Source organism: Suncus etruscus, chromosome 7, assembly GCF_024139225.1.
Source record: "Suncus etruscus isolate mSunEtr1 chromosome 7, mSunEtr1.pri.cur, whole genome shotgun sequence".
In the NCBI taxonomy this organism is placed as follows: domain Eukaryota; kingdom Metazoa; phylum Chordata; class Mammalia; order Eulipotyphla; family Soricidae; genus Suncus; species Suncus etruscus.
Window position 1 is genome coordinate 82,842,518 of NC_064854.1, and position 14,470 is coordinate 82,856,987.

The following is a 14,470-nucleotide window of genomic DNA, read 5'->3' on the forward strand; positions in this document are numbered from 1 at the left end:
GAGAGAAAGGTACTCTTATTCACTGCTGGTGGTAATGCTGTCTAGTCCAACCTTTGTGGAAAGTGATATGGAGATTCCTCCAAAAACTGGAAATTGAGCTTCCATATGATCGAGCTATACTACTCCTAGTGATATACCCTAGGAACTCAAAAATACAATACAAAAATCCTTTCCTCACACCTATATTCATTGCAGCACTATTTGCAATAGCCAGAGTCTGGAAACAGCCAAGAAGCCCTTCAAGAGATGATGGCTAAAGAAACTGTAGTACATATACACAATGGAGTATTACTCAGCCATCAGGAGAGATGAAGTCATGACTTTTTCTATTCATGGATGTACATGAAATTCATTATGCTGAGTGAAATAAGTCAGAGGGAAAGATATAGATGCCGAATAGTCTCACTCATCTATGTGTTTTAAGAAAAATGAGACATTTTGCTACAATTCTCAGAGACAAAAGAGAGGAGGGCTAGAAGGTCTAGCTCACTACATGAAGCTCACCACACAGAATGATGAGTGCTGTTAGAGAAATAACTACATTGAGAACTATCCTAACAATGTGAATGAATTAGGGCAGTAGAAAGCCTGTCTCAAGTACAGGCGGGGTGGGATTGGAGGAGGGAGATTTGGGTCATTGCTGATGGGAACGTTATACTGGTGAATGGGGTTGTTTTTACATGACTGAAACCAATTGCAATCATATTTGTACTCACGGTGTTTAAATAAAGATATTTAAAAACCTTTAATTTTAATATTATTCTATTTGTTTATTTTTTTATTTTTCTTTTTTTCTTTTTTGGTTTTTGGGCCACACCCGGCGGTGCTCAGGGGTTACTCCTGGCTGTCTGCTCAGAAATAGCTCCTGACAGGTACAGGGGACCATATGGGACACCGGGATTCAAACCAAACACCTTTGGTCCTGGATCAGCTGCTTGCAAGGCAAAAGCCGCTGTGCTATCTCTTCGGGCCCTACTTTTTATTTTTCTAACATTGCCAATGGTATTGCATCATTGAGGGGCTGGAGTAATAGCACAGTGGGTAGGGCGTTTGCCTTGCGTGGGCCAACCCAAGATCAAATCCCATCACCACCGCTTCACCTGCAGATTTCCATATGGTCCCCTGAGCCTGCCAGGAGTAATTTCTGAGTGCAGAGTTCAGTGCTCGAACACTGCCAGGTATGCCTCCAAAAATAAAGTTTCTTTCTGGAAAAAAGCTTGTATATTTTGCTTATATTTTTCCTCAAAATAATACTTTATGGATCTGGTTTAATGATGAGTACTTTTAGCTGCTTTAATCATGTCTTGCATGTTGCTTTTTGTTGTTTTTATTTCGGGTCACATATGTTGGTGCTCGGGAATCACTCCTGGCATTCTTAGGAACATATGGGCTGCCTGGGTTGGAACTCATCTCTTCTGAATGCAAGGTAAATATCCTATCTGTTGTGTATGTAAATATTTTAGGGGATTACTATGTTACTCACCCTAACCTAATTGGTGATTGTGCCCTACCCTAGGGTGTGACCTGGCATTCTGCCCCCACCCTAGGGTAGTACCTGATTCTGCTTCCACCATTGGTTGGTATCTGATCCCACCACTGGGTGGTACCTGATTCTGGGGGATAAAAACAAGGGTCTGTGGAAGGCGGGGGGCTTTCTGCTGGAACTGAGGCTGAGTCTTTGGACTTCAGTCTTGTCCACCGAATAAAGCTAATATTTCCACAAGCCTGACTGTCTGCGAGCTGTTTACCCGCCGTTTCTCCTCAGAACCGTCAGCTAGACAGGGTGGCAGATGTGTGCTCCGAGCTGGAAGAGAAAGGCCTCATCCTCCATCCCTCCATCAGTCAACCTCTTCAGGGGCTGACTTGCAACACCTACCGACTATTAAGGTTTTATTGGTTGACTGTGGATGTTCCAAAGTTACTCAAAATATGTTTTTATTGGTGATTTAGCACTTGCCTTATTTGTAGCCAACTTAATCATTCCACCACATATGGTTCCCAGAATAAAGCCAGCAATGATTCCAGAACAAGGAGCCAGGAGTCATCCCTGAACACAGCTAGGTGTGTCCCTAGAGTCAATAAATATTGCCTACATAATTTTTCCTACATTTTAGGCTAATTATTAGCATGTCCAAGTATACTTGGTTGAGTTACCATGGTCAGCAGATTTGTTGTATTAAGCTAAGGTTTGTTGTATTAAGTCTGTTGTATTTCAACTACAGAGGCAGGGGCTGCACCCAGAAGACTCCACATACCATTTCTTCTGTTTCTCTTCAGTGGTATGTTGGGGCTCTGGGCAAGACAGCTAGCCATAGACCCCCTGGGCTGACCACTTATTCTAAGGGACTGAGATCACCTTATGCCAGACTGGTCTTCAGGGCCACGCCTGGTAAATCGGGCCTTGCGGGGAGAGTGGGGGAGAGAAATTCCTCCCCTATGCATACTGGACCCCATTCAGGAGTTCTTTTCTTACTAGTATTCATTTTCAAAAGTGACATATATACTTTTTAACAACACCCAAAACTATTCTTAGTTCTCAACTGTTACTAGGAAAATAATGGAATTCCCTAGATTTGGAGGATAATATTCAAATAGATCTCTAAAATCAGTGTATATGTAGACGTGACTTCCTATACAGTGGTCCTCTCTGACTGCCAACCCTAATCCATAAACAATTCATTTATACAATGTACATAGCCCCTCTGATATATTTCACCTCCCCCACACCAGAGCCCCTTCTACTCCCTCATCTCCCAATCCAGGCATGTTATCTTCCCCTTAATTAACCATCTTACCTTCAGTTCTTTAACTTGTTAGGCACCAAGACCGACTTCCTGCCTCAACATATTCTGCCTTTTCGCACACCCCTACAAAGCTCATTATTACTCCTTAACTCTCTCACCCCCAACCATCAGTACCCCACATTTACCCTTTTTAACTTCAGTACTACAAAGTCCTAATCACAGACCAAAGTCGTGCATTGGATTTAACAACTCCCAACTATTTCAAAAGACATAAAATGGACACATATGTCTTTTGAATATTTTATGTGTATTTTCTATAACAGCTATAACTCTTTCTAAATATTCTTTTACCGTGATGATTCTACCCACTTTTTATCTTGTTTTCTCTTTGTGAGCTGTTCAATAAGAAATTTTGGTGGAAGAGTCCCTCAGTTTAATGCTTATGATTGAACCATGTCATGGGGATTGTTGGACTTGTTCTTATGGCCCCCACATGCACCGATAATGCCATGTGGCATTGTTCCTTGTTTGTATATGCACATTAAAATGGAAGAATACTATACATACAAATAAGTTCTTATCTAATAGAGAGTGGAACACACAAATCTTGTAGTACAATGGGACCTCACACCCTGAACATTGATATAATGATCTGGCACATGCCTCAAAAGATTGGGCACCCTCCATTCACCCCTGAACCAGGGAAGCTATCTACGGAACATCCAAGGTTTTTTATAACAACACCTGGAAGCAATCTTCTACCAGGAAGGACCCTACCACTGCTCAGACATTGACCTGCTCAAAAGATACTTCCCTTAACACTAAGAAGACTTGACAACAACAACGACCTGCTTACAGGACAGGATTCTCTGCATTGCCCTTTAATTGTGAGGTGAAACGAGAGGACGCTTTGCATCATCCTGACTGCAATGTAGGATATGCAGATTCCAGGATCTTTAATACAGAAACATGATACCAACAACAGAGACTGTGTAAAAAATGAAAGTGTATTGGCACTACAGACAATGAGTTGGATTGGACAAACTAGTTTGCCTGGAGCCTAGACTTGGTCTTATGCCAAGAAACTTCAGGGGTAGGGTCTCCTTGTATTTAGGCCAACGCTTTTTCCTTTCCATGTCCCTCATATTTGGTGGGCCTATGCAAACAATAATTGCCACTCTAACATCATTTTTACTGTGCTCCTTTGACTCTAAACCTTAAAAAATCTACCCACTTAAACCTTTGAGTTTACCTTAAACTAATATGCATGTGCATGGAAATGTAAAAAAATACTTTGCTTTCAATGTATAAGGAGTTACATAAGTTTTATGGCTTTAGATTGCTTTGTGTGCTGCTAAAATATTATGCATTACAATCTGGGGACTTGAGGGACAAAGTAATTGTACATGGGTTCTGTTTTATTTTTCTTAATGTTCTTTGGCTGAAAGTTCAAAGTTAAGATATCAGTAAAGGGACTACTGTGAATTCTGTTTATGAGTGATTGTCCTTCCACTGTAACTTTACCTTGTCCTCTTTCTTTGCATCTTTGTTCTCATAATTAAAAATTAAAAATTAAAAATATGTATTTCAGTTATGATAGTTTTAGTTTAATGAGATCAATATATTAAATGTATTACTTACTATCCTCTGACTTGACCTACTAACTTCCTGAATATTATATTTGAATGATTCTTTTTGTAAACATTTTAATTTAAATACCATGGTTACAAGATTGTTCATAATACAGCTTTTCACAGTTAAAGTTGTTCAAAATTGAGATACAGTCATATAATATATAACAACCAACACCAGTGTGCATTTCCCACCACTAATGTTCCCAGTTTCTTTCTCACCCTCCATGATGGCCTCTTCCCTTCCACCCACGCTTCCCTATGTGCCTCTGGGGCAGGCATTTTATTTATCTCTCTCTTCTTTTTTTGACTCTGTTTTCACTGCAGTTAATAAATGGGTGCCATGCATAACACTTTATCTTCTTTTATCTCTCAGTTTCTGTCCATAGATATTAGTTCCAACTATCACTTTCATAGTAGACACTTCTCTGATCTAACTGTACTCTATACTCTTTCTGGCAAGCTCTCTAGCAAAATAATTTTTAACTATAACATATAATAATATATATAATATAATACAACATATAATTAATATAATATTCCTTCTATTAAGTTATGTCTACCTCAAATAAGAGATCATAAGAACTAATTTTTAATATCGCCTGCCATAAATAAGAAAATTTTTATTGTGCACATGCTTACTAAGATGCTCCCTTAATCCAATGAAATGAGGAGGAAGAAGGAAATCTCCATCTTTGCCTAGTTAGGTTCACCTGATCAGAGCTATATTGAGAGTGACTGGGGTCTTAGGGTTTCCTCGAGTATGAAGATTCTTTTATACTTATATTTATTTTAAAATATAAACAGACATCAACTCTAACAGCTGCTGCAGAGTCATCAGTTAAACGAACACTGTTCTAAAAATAAAACAAAGAAGAGCAAATGGTCTATGTGATGTTCTAATCTGAGAGGAAGGAAGGTAAAAGGAGTAATAAAATAAAGTATGTCACAGTAGTTTTTAAGCAAAGTAATTTTAATTTTAAATTTTAATCAATATAAGGAAATCTAAAGTTGGGAAAGATCTGAAGTATGATTTTTGTTTTGTTTCTAAAGTAAAAATGTATTACAAGTGGCTGTAGCCTGACCATTGGCTGTAGCTTTTGATACCATCTTGGTGAGAAACATCTGGGAAGTTGTGTGAGCTGAAAATGCCCAAGGATGGTGGAGCCAGAGGTGCACAGCCTGCAACTGAAGCAGAACATCTTATAGTCAATGAACCTCACCATAACATTTAAAACACACACACACACACACACACAAAAAGCATAGAAGATGAGGTGCATAACAACTCCATACAACAGAAGAAATTGAAAAAGAGCCTTAAAGCAAATTATTAGACAATGAAAAAAGTAAGCAAAGAATGTGAAGAGATGAAAATAGAATTTTTTTATAAACTCAACAGAAACAACATAAGAATCATTGATGTCCCAGAGACCCAGTAAGAAAATTTCCAGGAAGAATCAACAGTCAAGAAAATCATTGCAGACAAACTCCCAGAGCTAAAAATAAACTTTATGCAATCATATCTTGCTTGCCTGAAGAGTACAGGTAAAAGAGACCCAAAGAAAAGTACCCCAAGACACATCCTAGACATAATCATGAATCCCACAGATAGAATAAAATAGTGAAAGCAGCAGGGAGCTGCCTTTTTTTTTTTTTTTTTTGACCTTTTATAACTTATTTTTTTTTTTTTTTTTTTTTTAATTTTTTTTTTATTTAAACACCTTGATTACATACATGATTGTGTTTGGGTTTCAGTCATAAAAGGAACACCACCCATCACCAGTGCAACATTCCCATCACCCAAGTCCCAAATCACACCTCCTCCCCACCCAACCCCCGCCTGTACCCTAAACAGGCTCTACATTTCCCTAGATACATTCTCAATATTAGGACAGTTCAAAATGGTAGTTTATTTCTCTAACTAAACTCATCACTCTTTGTGGTGAGCTTTCCGAGGAGTGAGCTGGAACTTCCAGCTCTTTTCTCTTTTGTGTCTGAAAATTATTATTACAAGGGTGTCTTCATTTTTCTTAAAACCCATAGATGAGTTGAGACCATTCTGCGTTTTTTCTCTCTCTCTGACTTATTTCACTCAGCATAATAGATTCCATGTACATCCATGTATAGGAAAATTTCATGACTTCATCTCTCCTGACAGCTGCATAATTTCCATTGTGTATATGTACCACAGTTTCTTTAGCCATTCATCTGTTGAAGGGCATCTTGGTTGTTTCCAGAGTCTTGCTATGGTAAATAGTGTGCTGCAATGAATATAGGTGTAAGGAAGGGGTTTTTGTATTGTATTTTTGTGTTCCTAGGGTATATTTCCTAGGAGTGGTATAGCTGGATCGTATATGGGAGCTCGATTTCCAGTTTTTGGAGGAATCTCCATATCGCTTTCCATAAAGGTTGAACTAGGAGCAGCATTCCCACCAGCAGTGGATAAAGAGTTCCTTTCTCTCCACATCCCCGCCAACACTGTTTATTCTCATTCTTTGTGATGTGTGCCATTCTCTGGGTGTGAGGTGGTATCTCATCGTTGTTTTGATTTGCATCTCCCTGATGATTAGTGATGTGGAACATTTTTTCATGTGTCATTTGGCCATGCGTATTTCTTCTTTGTCAAAAGTGTCTGTTCATTTCTTCTCCCCCATTTTTTGATGGGGTTAGATGTTTTTTTTCTTGTAAAGTTCTGTCAGTGCCTTGTATATTTTGGAGATCAGCCCCTTATCTGATGGGTATTGGGTGAATAGTTTCTCCCACTCAGTGGGTTGGCTCTTGTATCCTGGGCACTATTTCCTTTGAGGTGCAGAAGCTCTCTCAGCTTAATATATTCCCATCTGTTAATCTCTGCGTTCACTTGCTTGGAGAAGTGCAGTTTCCTCCTTGAAGATGCCTGTAATGTCCTGTAGTTTTTGCCTATGTGCTGTTCTATATATCTTATGGGTTTTGGGGCTGATATCGAGGTCTTTAATCCATTTGGGATTTTACCTTGTGTACATGAAGTTAGCTGCGGGTCTAAGTTTAAATTTTTTGCAAGTGGCTATCCAATTGTGCCAACACCACTTGTTGAAGAGGCTTTCTCTGCTCCATTTAGGATTTCCTGCTCCTTTATCAAAAATTAGATGGTTGTATCTCTGGGGGAACATTTTCTGAGTATTCAAGCCTATTCCACTGATCTGAGGGACCTATCGTTATTCCAATACCATGCTGTTTTGATAACTGTTGCTTTGTAGTACAGTTTAAAGTTGGGAAAAGAAATTCCTCCCATATTCTTTTTCCCAATGATTGCTTTAGCTATTCGAGGGTGTTTATTGTTCCAAATGAATTTCAAAAGTGTCTTGATCCACTTCTTTGAAGAATGTCCATGGGTATCTTTAGAGGGATGGCAATTAAATCTGTATAATGCCTTGGGGAGTATTGACATTTTGATGATGTTAATCCTGCCAATCCATGAGCAGGGTAGTGTGTTTCATTTCCGTGTGTCCTCTCTTATTTCTTGGAGCAGAGTTTTATAGTTTTCTTTGTATAGGTCCTTCACATTATTTAGTCAAGTTGATTCCAAGATATTTGAGTTTGGTGTGGTACTATTGTGAATGGGGTTGTTTCTTAATGTCCATTTCTTCTTTATTACTGTTGGTGTATAGAAAGGCCATTGATTTTTGTGTGTTAATTTTGTAGCCTGCCACCTTGCTATATGAGTCTATTGTTTCTAGAAGCTTTTTGATAGAGTCTTTAGGGTTTTCTAAGTAGAGTATCATGTCATCTGCAACAGTGAGAGCTTGACTTCTTCCTTTCCTATCTGGATTCCCTTGATATCCTTTTCTTGCCTAATCGCTATAGCAAGTACTTTCAGTGCTATGTTGAATAGGAGTGGTGAGAGAGGACAGCCTTGTCTTGTGCCAGAATTTAGAGGAAGGCTTTAGGTTTTTCTCCATTGAGGAAATATTTGCCACTGGCTTTTGGTAGATGGCCCTACACTATATGAAGAAAGGTTCCCTCATTCCCATCTTGCTGAGAGTTTTGAATCAAAGAATGGGTGTTGGACCTTATCAAATGCTTTCTCTGCATCTATTGATATGATCATGTGGTTTTTATTTTTCTTGTTATTGATGTTGTGTATTATGTTGATAGATTTACGGATGTTAAACCAGCCTTGCATTCCTGGGATGAAACCTACTTGATCGTAGTGGATGATCTTCTTAATGAGGCATTGAATCCTATTTGCCAGGATTTTGTTGAGGATCTTTGCATCTGCATTCATCAGTGATATTGGTCTGTAATTTTCTTTTTTGGTAGCGTCTCTGTCTGGTTTAGGTATCAAGGTGATGTTGGCTTCATAAAAGCTATTTGGAAGTGTTTCTGTTTGTTCAATTTCATGAAAGAGTCTTGCCAAGATTGGCAGTAGTTCCTCTTGGAAAGTTTGATAGAATTCATTAGTGAATCCATCTGGACCTGGGCTTTTGTTTTTCGGCAGACATTTGATTACTGTTTTAATTTCATCAATGGTGATGGGGGTGTTTAGATATGCTACATCCTCTTCCTTCAACCGTGGAAGATTATAAGAGTCCAAGAATTTATCCATTTCTTCCCAGGTTCTCATTTTAGTGGCGTAGAGTTTTCTCAAAGTAGTTTCTTGATTACCCTTTGAATCTCTGTCATATCAGTAGTGATCTCTCCTTTTTCATTCCTGATACGAGTTATCAAGTTTCTCTCTCTCTCTTTCTTTGTTAGGTTTGCCAGTGGTCTATCAATCTTGTTTATTTTTTCAAAGAACCAACTTCTGCTTTCGTTGATCTTCGGATTGTTTTTTGAGTTTCCACTTCGTTGATTTCTGCTCTCAGCTTTGTTATTTCCTTCTGTCTCCTGTTTCTTGGAGTCCTTTTGTTGAGCATCTTTCTAGTTCTATTAGCTGCTTCATTAAGCTACTCAGGTAAGCTCCTTCTTCCTTCCTGATGTGTGCTTGCAAAGCTATAAATTTTCCTCTCAGTACTGCTTTTGCTGTGTCCCATAGTTCTAGAGAGTTTGTGTCTTTATTAGTCATTTGTTTCCAGGAACTTTTTATTTCCTCCTTGATTTCATCTCGGACCACTGGTTATCGAGCATGAGGCTGTTTAACTTCCAGGTGTTAAAGTGTTTTTCTGAGATCCCTTTGAGAGTTCACAAATAATTTCAGAGCCTTGTGAGTCAGCGAAGGTAGTCTGCAAAATTTCTATCCTCTTGATCTATGGAGGTATGTTTTTTATGTGCCAGCATGTAGTCTATCCTGGAGAATGTCCCATGTATCATTGGGAGAAGAATGTGTATCCAGGTTTCTGGGGATGGAGTGTCCTATATATATCCACTAGGCCTCTTTCTTCCATTTCTCTCCTCAGGTCTAGTATATTCTTGTTGGGTTTCAGTCTGGTTTGGGACCTGTCCAGTGTTGACAAAGCCGTGTTTAGGTCCCCCACAATTATTGTGTTGTTGTTGATATTATTTTTCCAGATTTGTCAGAGTTGTATTAAATATTTTGCTGGCCCCTCATTCGGTGCATATAAGTTTAGGAGAGTGAATTCTTCCTGCTCTACGTACCCCTTCTTGATTAATATAAAATGTCCGTCTTTGTCCCTTACAACCTTCCTGAGTATAAAGTTTGCATTATCTGATATTAGTATGGCCACTCCAGCTTTTTTATGGGTGTTGTTTGCTTGGATAACTTTTCTCCAGCCTTTTATTTTGAGTCTATGTTTGTTCTGACTATTCAGGTGCGTTTCTTGTAGGCAGCAGAAGGTTGGATTGAGTTTTTTGATCCATTTAGCCACTCTGTGTCTCTTAACTGGTGCATTTAGTCCATTGACGTTGAGAGAAAGAATTGTCCTGGGATTTAACGCCATCTTTATTTCAAAATTTGGTGTGTCTTTTGGGTAGTCTTGTCTTAGATTAGGTCTTTCAGTTTTTCTCTTAAGACTGGTTTTGTGTCTGTGAAGTTTCTGAGCTGTTTTTTGTCTGTGAAACCATGTATTCTTCCATCAAACCGGAAAGTGAGTTTTGCTGGGTATAGTATTCTGGGTGAAGCATTCATTTCATTCAGTCTTGTCACAATATCCCACCACTGCTTTCTGGCATTGAGCGTTTCTGGTGACAGGTCTGCTGTAAATCTCAGGGAAGCTTGCTTGAACATGATTTCCCCTTTTGATCTTGCTGTTTTCAGAATTCTGTCTCTATCTGTGGGATTTGTCATTGTGACTAGGATGTGTCTTGGGGTGGTTTTTCTGGGGTCTCTTTTGGTTGGTACTCTTCGGGCATGCAGGATTTGATCACATATATTCTTTAGCTCTGGGAGTTTCTCTTTAATGATGTTCTTGACCATTGATTCTTCCTGGAAATTTTCTTCCTGGGTCTCTGGGACTCCAATGATTCTTAAGTTGTTTCTGTTGATCTTATCATAGACTTCTATTTTCGTCTGTTCCCATTCTTTGACTAATTTTTCCATTGTCTGCTCATTTGCTTTAAGTTTTTTGTCCAATCTCTCCTGCTGTATGGAATTGTTATGTATCTCATCTTCCACAGCACCAAGTCTATTCTCAGCTTCTGATAACCCTGTCCCAAGAGCTTATCCATTTTGTCATTCACTTCGTTTACTGAGTTTTTCAGGCCTGTTAGTTGACATGTTATTTCAGTTTGGAGTTTTGTCATTTCTGCCTTCATATTTTTCTTGGTTCTTATTAGTGTTCTGTTCAACTCGATCCATGGTTTCTTGGAGTCTGTTGAGCACCCTTCCATATTGCTAGTCTAAAGTCCTTATCTGAGAGGTTGATTAGTTGTTCAGCTCATTTTCTGGTCCTCAGAAATGTCATCTTCATTCTCTACTGTCTGATGCTGGCCTGCGCTGTTTTCCCATTGTCACTTTTGTATTGTGGGTTTTTCTACGTGTTGTGAAGTGGTATTCATTGTCTATATGATGTAGGCAGCACACTCTCTGGCTCCTCCCTCCCTTCTGGAGGGCTGACTTGCCTCTAAGGGAGGGGAGTCCTCCGTGGATGTAAGCCTCACACTGGGTCAAAATCTTAGGCCCGAGCATGTAACAGAGAAGACAGTCCAGAGAGAAATGTTTGCTTCTGTGATATAGCGCCGTTCTTAGTGTGATTTTTCCTTCTTGTTGCAATGGAGTTCTTTCCTTAGAAAGAGTGCACGGCCGCGTAGCGAAGCGGAGCGGCCGTGCTCCTCTGAGCCTCTTTTTGCCCCACTCGCAAGAGTTTCACGCAAGAGGACAGTAGACAGACATAGACAGGTCACACTCACAGTCTTTCACAGCTGAGCCCCACTGGGCCGGTGTACTTTCGCGGATTTTCCCCGCCTGGTGTCACACACAGGGAGCCAGCTTTTGCAAAGGATAGCCGGTTTTTATGCTCTGAAGTCCCTCCCTGAAAATGGCGTCTGGGCGAGCGAGGTTTCTGGAGGCTCTTTTTGCCCCACTCGCAAGAGTTTCACGCAAGAGGACAGTAGACAGACATAGACAGGTCACACTCACAGTCTTTCACAGCTGAGCCCCACTGGGCCGGTGTACTTTCGCGGATTTTCCCCGCCTGGTGTCACACACAGGGAGCCAGCTTTTGCAAAGGATAGCCGGTTTTTATGCTCTGAAGTCCCTCCCTGAAAATGGCGTCTGGGCGAGCGAGGTTTCTGGAGGCTCTTTTTGCCCCACTCGCAAGAGTTTCACGCAAGAGGACAGTAGACAGACATAGACAGGTCACACTCACAGTCTTTCACAGCTGAGCCCCACTGGGCCGGTGTACTTTCGCGGATTTTCCCCGCCTGGTGTCACACACAGGGAGCCAGCTTTTGCAAAGGATAGCCGGCTTTTATGCTCTGAAGTCCCTCCCTGAAAATGGCGTCTGGGCGAGCGAGGTTTCTGGAGGCTCTTTTTGCCCCACTCGCAAGAGTTTCACGCAAGAGGACAGTAGACAGACATAGACAGGTCACACTCACAGTCTTTCACAGCTGAGCCCCACTGGGCCGGTGTACTTTCGCGGATTTTCCCCGCCTGGTGTCACACACAGGGAGCCAGCTTTTGCAAAGGATAGCCGGTTTTTATGCTCTGAAGTCCCTCCCTCTTATGCTCTGAAGTCCCTCCCTCTTTTTTTTTTTAATATGGAGCGCTTCATGAAGTTGCGTGTCATCCTTGCGCAGGGGCCATGCTAATCTTCTCTGTATCGTTCCAATTTTAGTATATGTGCTGCCGAAGCGAGCACCAAAGGAGCAGTTACTCATGGCTATGCACTCAGAAATCAATTCTGGCTTAGGGTACCACAGGGGATGCTGGAGATCAAACTGAGGTCCAACCTGGGTCAGCTGCATGCAAGACAAATGCCCTACCACTGCATTACTGCTTCTCAAAAAGCATTCCATAGGTTTACAACAGAAACTATCATTAAAAATCCCTCAAAGCCAGAAGGCAGTGGTAGGATATAATGATAAAAACTCAATGAAATGAATGCCTTCACCTAGAATACTGTACTCAGCCAGACCTCACTTTCTGGCTTTTGAAAATTTGAAGATTTTGGAGATTTGAAGGAAGTATATGTAGCTTCACACAGATAAACAATAACTCAGAAACTTTATAGAAATAAAACCATCCTTAAAAAAACTAAAATGTCTTCTTTAATGCAAGACAGAACCAACAGAACACATCAATATTCTACCACAAAAATGACACTGAATCCAGGACAATTATCTCTCTCAATGTCAATGGACGAATTACACCAAATAAGAGACACAGAGTGGCAAAATAAAACAAAAAGCTGAACCCAATATTCTTCTGTCTACAAGAAACAATCTGAATAGTCAGGACAAACTCAAAATCCAAGGTTGGAGGACAATCATCCAAGCAAGAAACTCCCTTAAAAAGCTGAAGTAGAGAAGCTGCAAGATAGACGGATGGTTCTGGATGGGCCACAGATGATTAGCCATGAAGAAATACATGAGGACCCTTAGGCACCTGCCACCATAACACAGTTTGCAAAGAAGCTGCATAATAGAGGATGGCTCTGGGAGGGTCACACCACAGGTGAGTTAGCAAGGAGGAGATCTGAGACTGGGACCAACCCCCACCTCCATAATCCCACTCAGTAGCCTTAAGGCAAAGGAGATCTCCTAGCCAGCACAGATGACTTTAAAAAAACTCCTTTAAATTCCAACACCCCAACTCACCTTATGCAAAGAACAATGGAAAATTAAGGAAGATATCAACAGCTGGAGATACAGAGAGAAAAATTAAAAGATTTTCAAGACTCAAAAGCGATGAACACAATAGATGAAGGACCTAAAATCAGCATTTAATGTCTTAGCAATGAAATTCAAAAAATCATTAACCAAAGAAATTAAGAAATCCATAGATGAACAATTCATTCATCTCAAAGAAGAGGTCTATCAGAAGATGATTAAATTCATAAAAACAGAACTAAGGGAACTATAAAACATGCTAGCCAGTCACAATAGCAGAAATACACACATAGAGAATAATATAGATGATCTTGAAAATAAAATACAAGCCAGAAACAACAGATAAGTCAATAAAAAATGAAAGACAAAACATTGGAAGAAAAAGTAAGGTACTTAATGTACAAAGACAAAAAATAATCTACAAATTGTAGGAATACCAGAAGGGGAGAAAAAAGGGAAAGGGAAGTTAGGGAAATAATAGCAGGAATTTTCCCCACACCCTGAAAAGAGGCACCTGTGCAAAATTCAAGAGGCAAAATGATTTCCAAATGAAATAAACCTTGATAGACCAACACCAGAACATATAGTAATCCAAATGGCAAAAACAAAGAGAAAAAATGAATTCTTTAAAGCAATTAGAGAATAGTAAAACTGCAGTACAAAGGAAGGAAGATATGAATCACACCAGATCTCCTGATTTTGAAACAATTTCAAGCAAGAAGACAATGGAACAACATATTTATATGACTGAATGAAAGAAACTTTCACCCTAAAGCCCACTACCCCAGCAAAACTCTCATTCACATGGGAGGGGAGGACTAAAAACTATCTCAGACAAAAAAAAGAATTCTATTTACACTAACTAAACTGGCCCCTAAATGAACTACT

The 14,470-nt window shown here is 39.9% G+C and overlaps 1 non-coding gene across 1 annotated transcript; it reads right to left on the reverse strand.

Moving 5' to 3' along the window:
• Window positions 1–12,505: 12,505 nt before the first annotated feature.
• LOC126015105 (U6 spliceosomal RNA) lies at window positions 12,506–12,612 on the reverse strand. The gene has a single exon (XR_007498000.1). It is a non-coding gene; the product is annotated as a U6 spliceosomal RNA (small nuclear RNA).
• Between the last annotated feature and the right edge of the window lie 1,858 nt (window positions 12,613–14,470).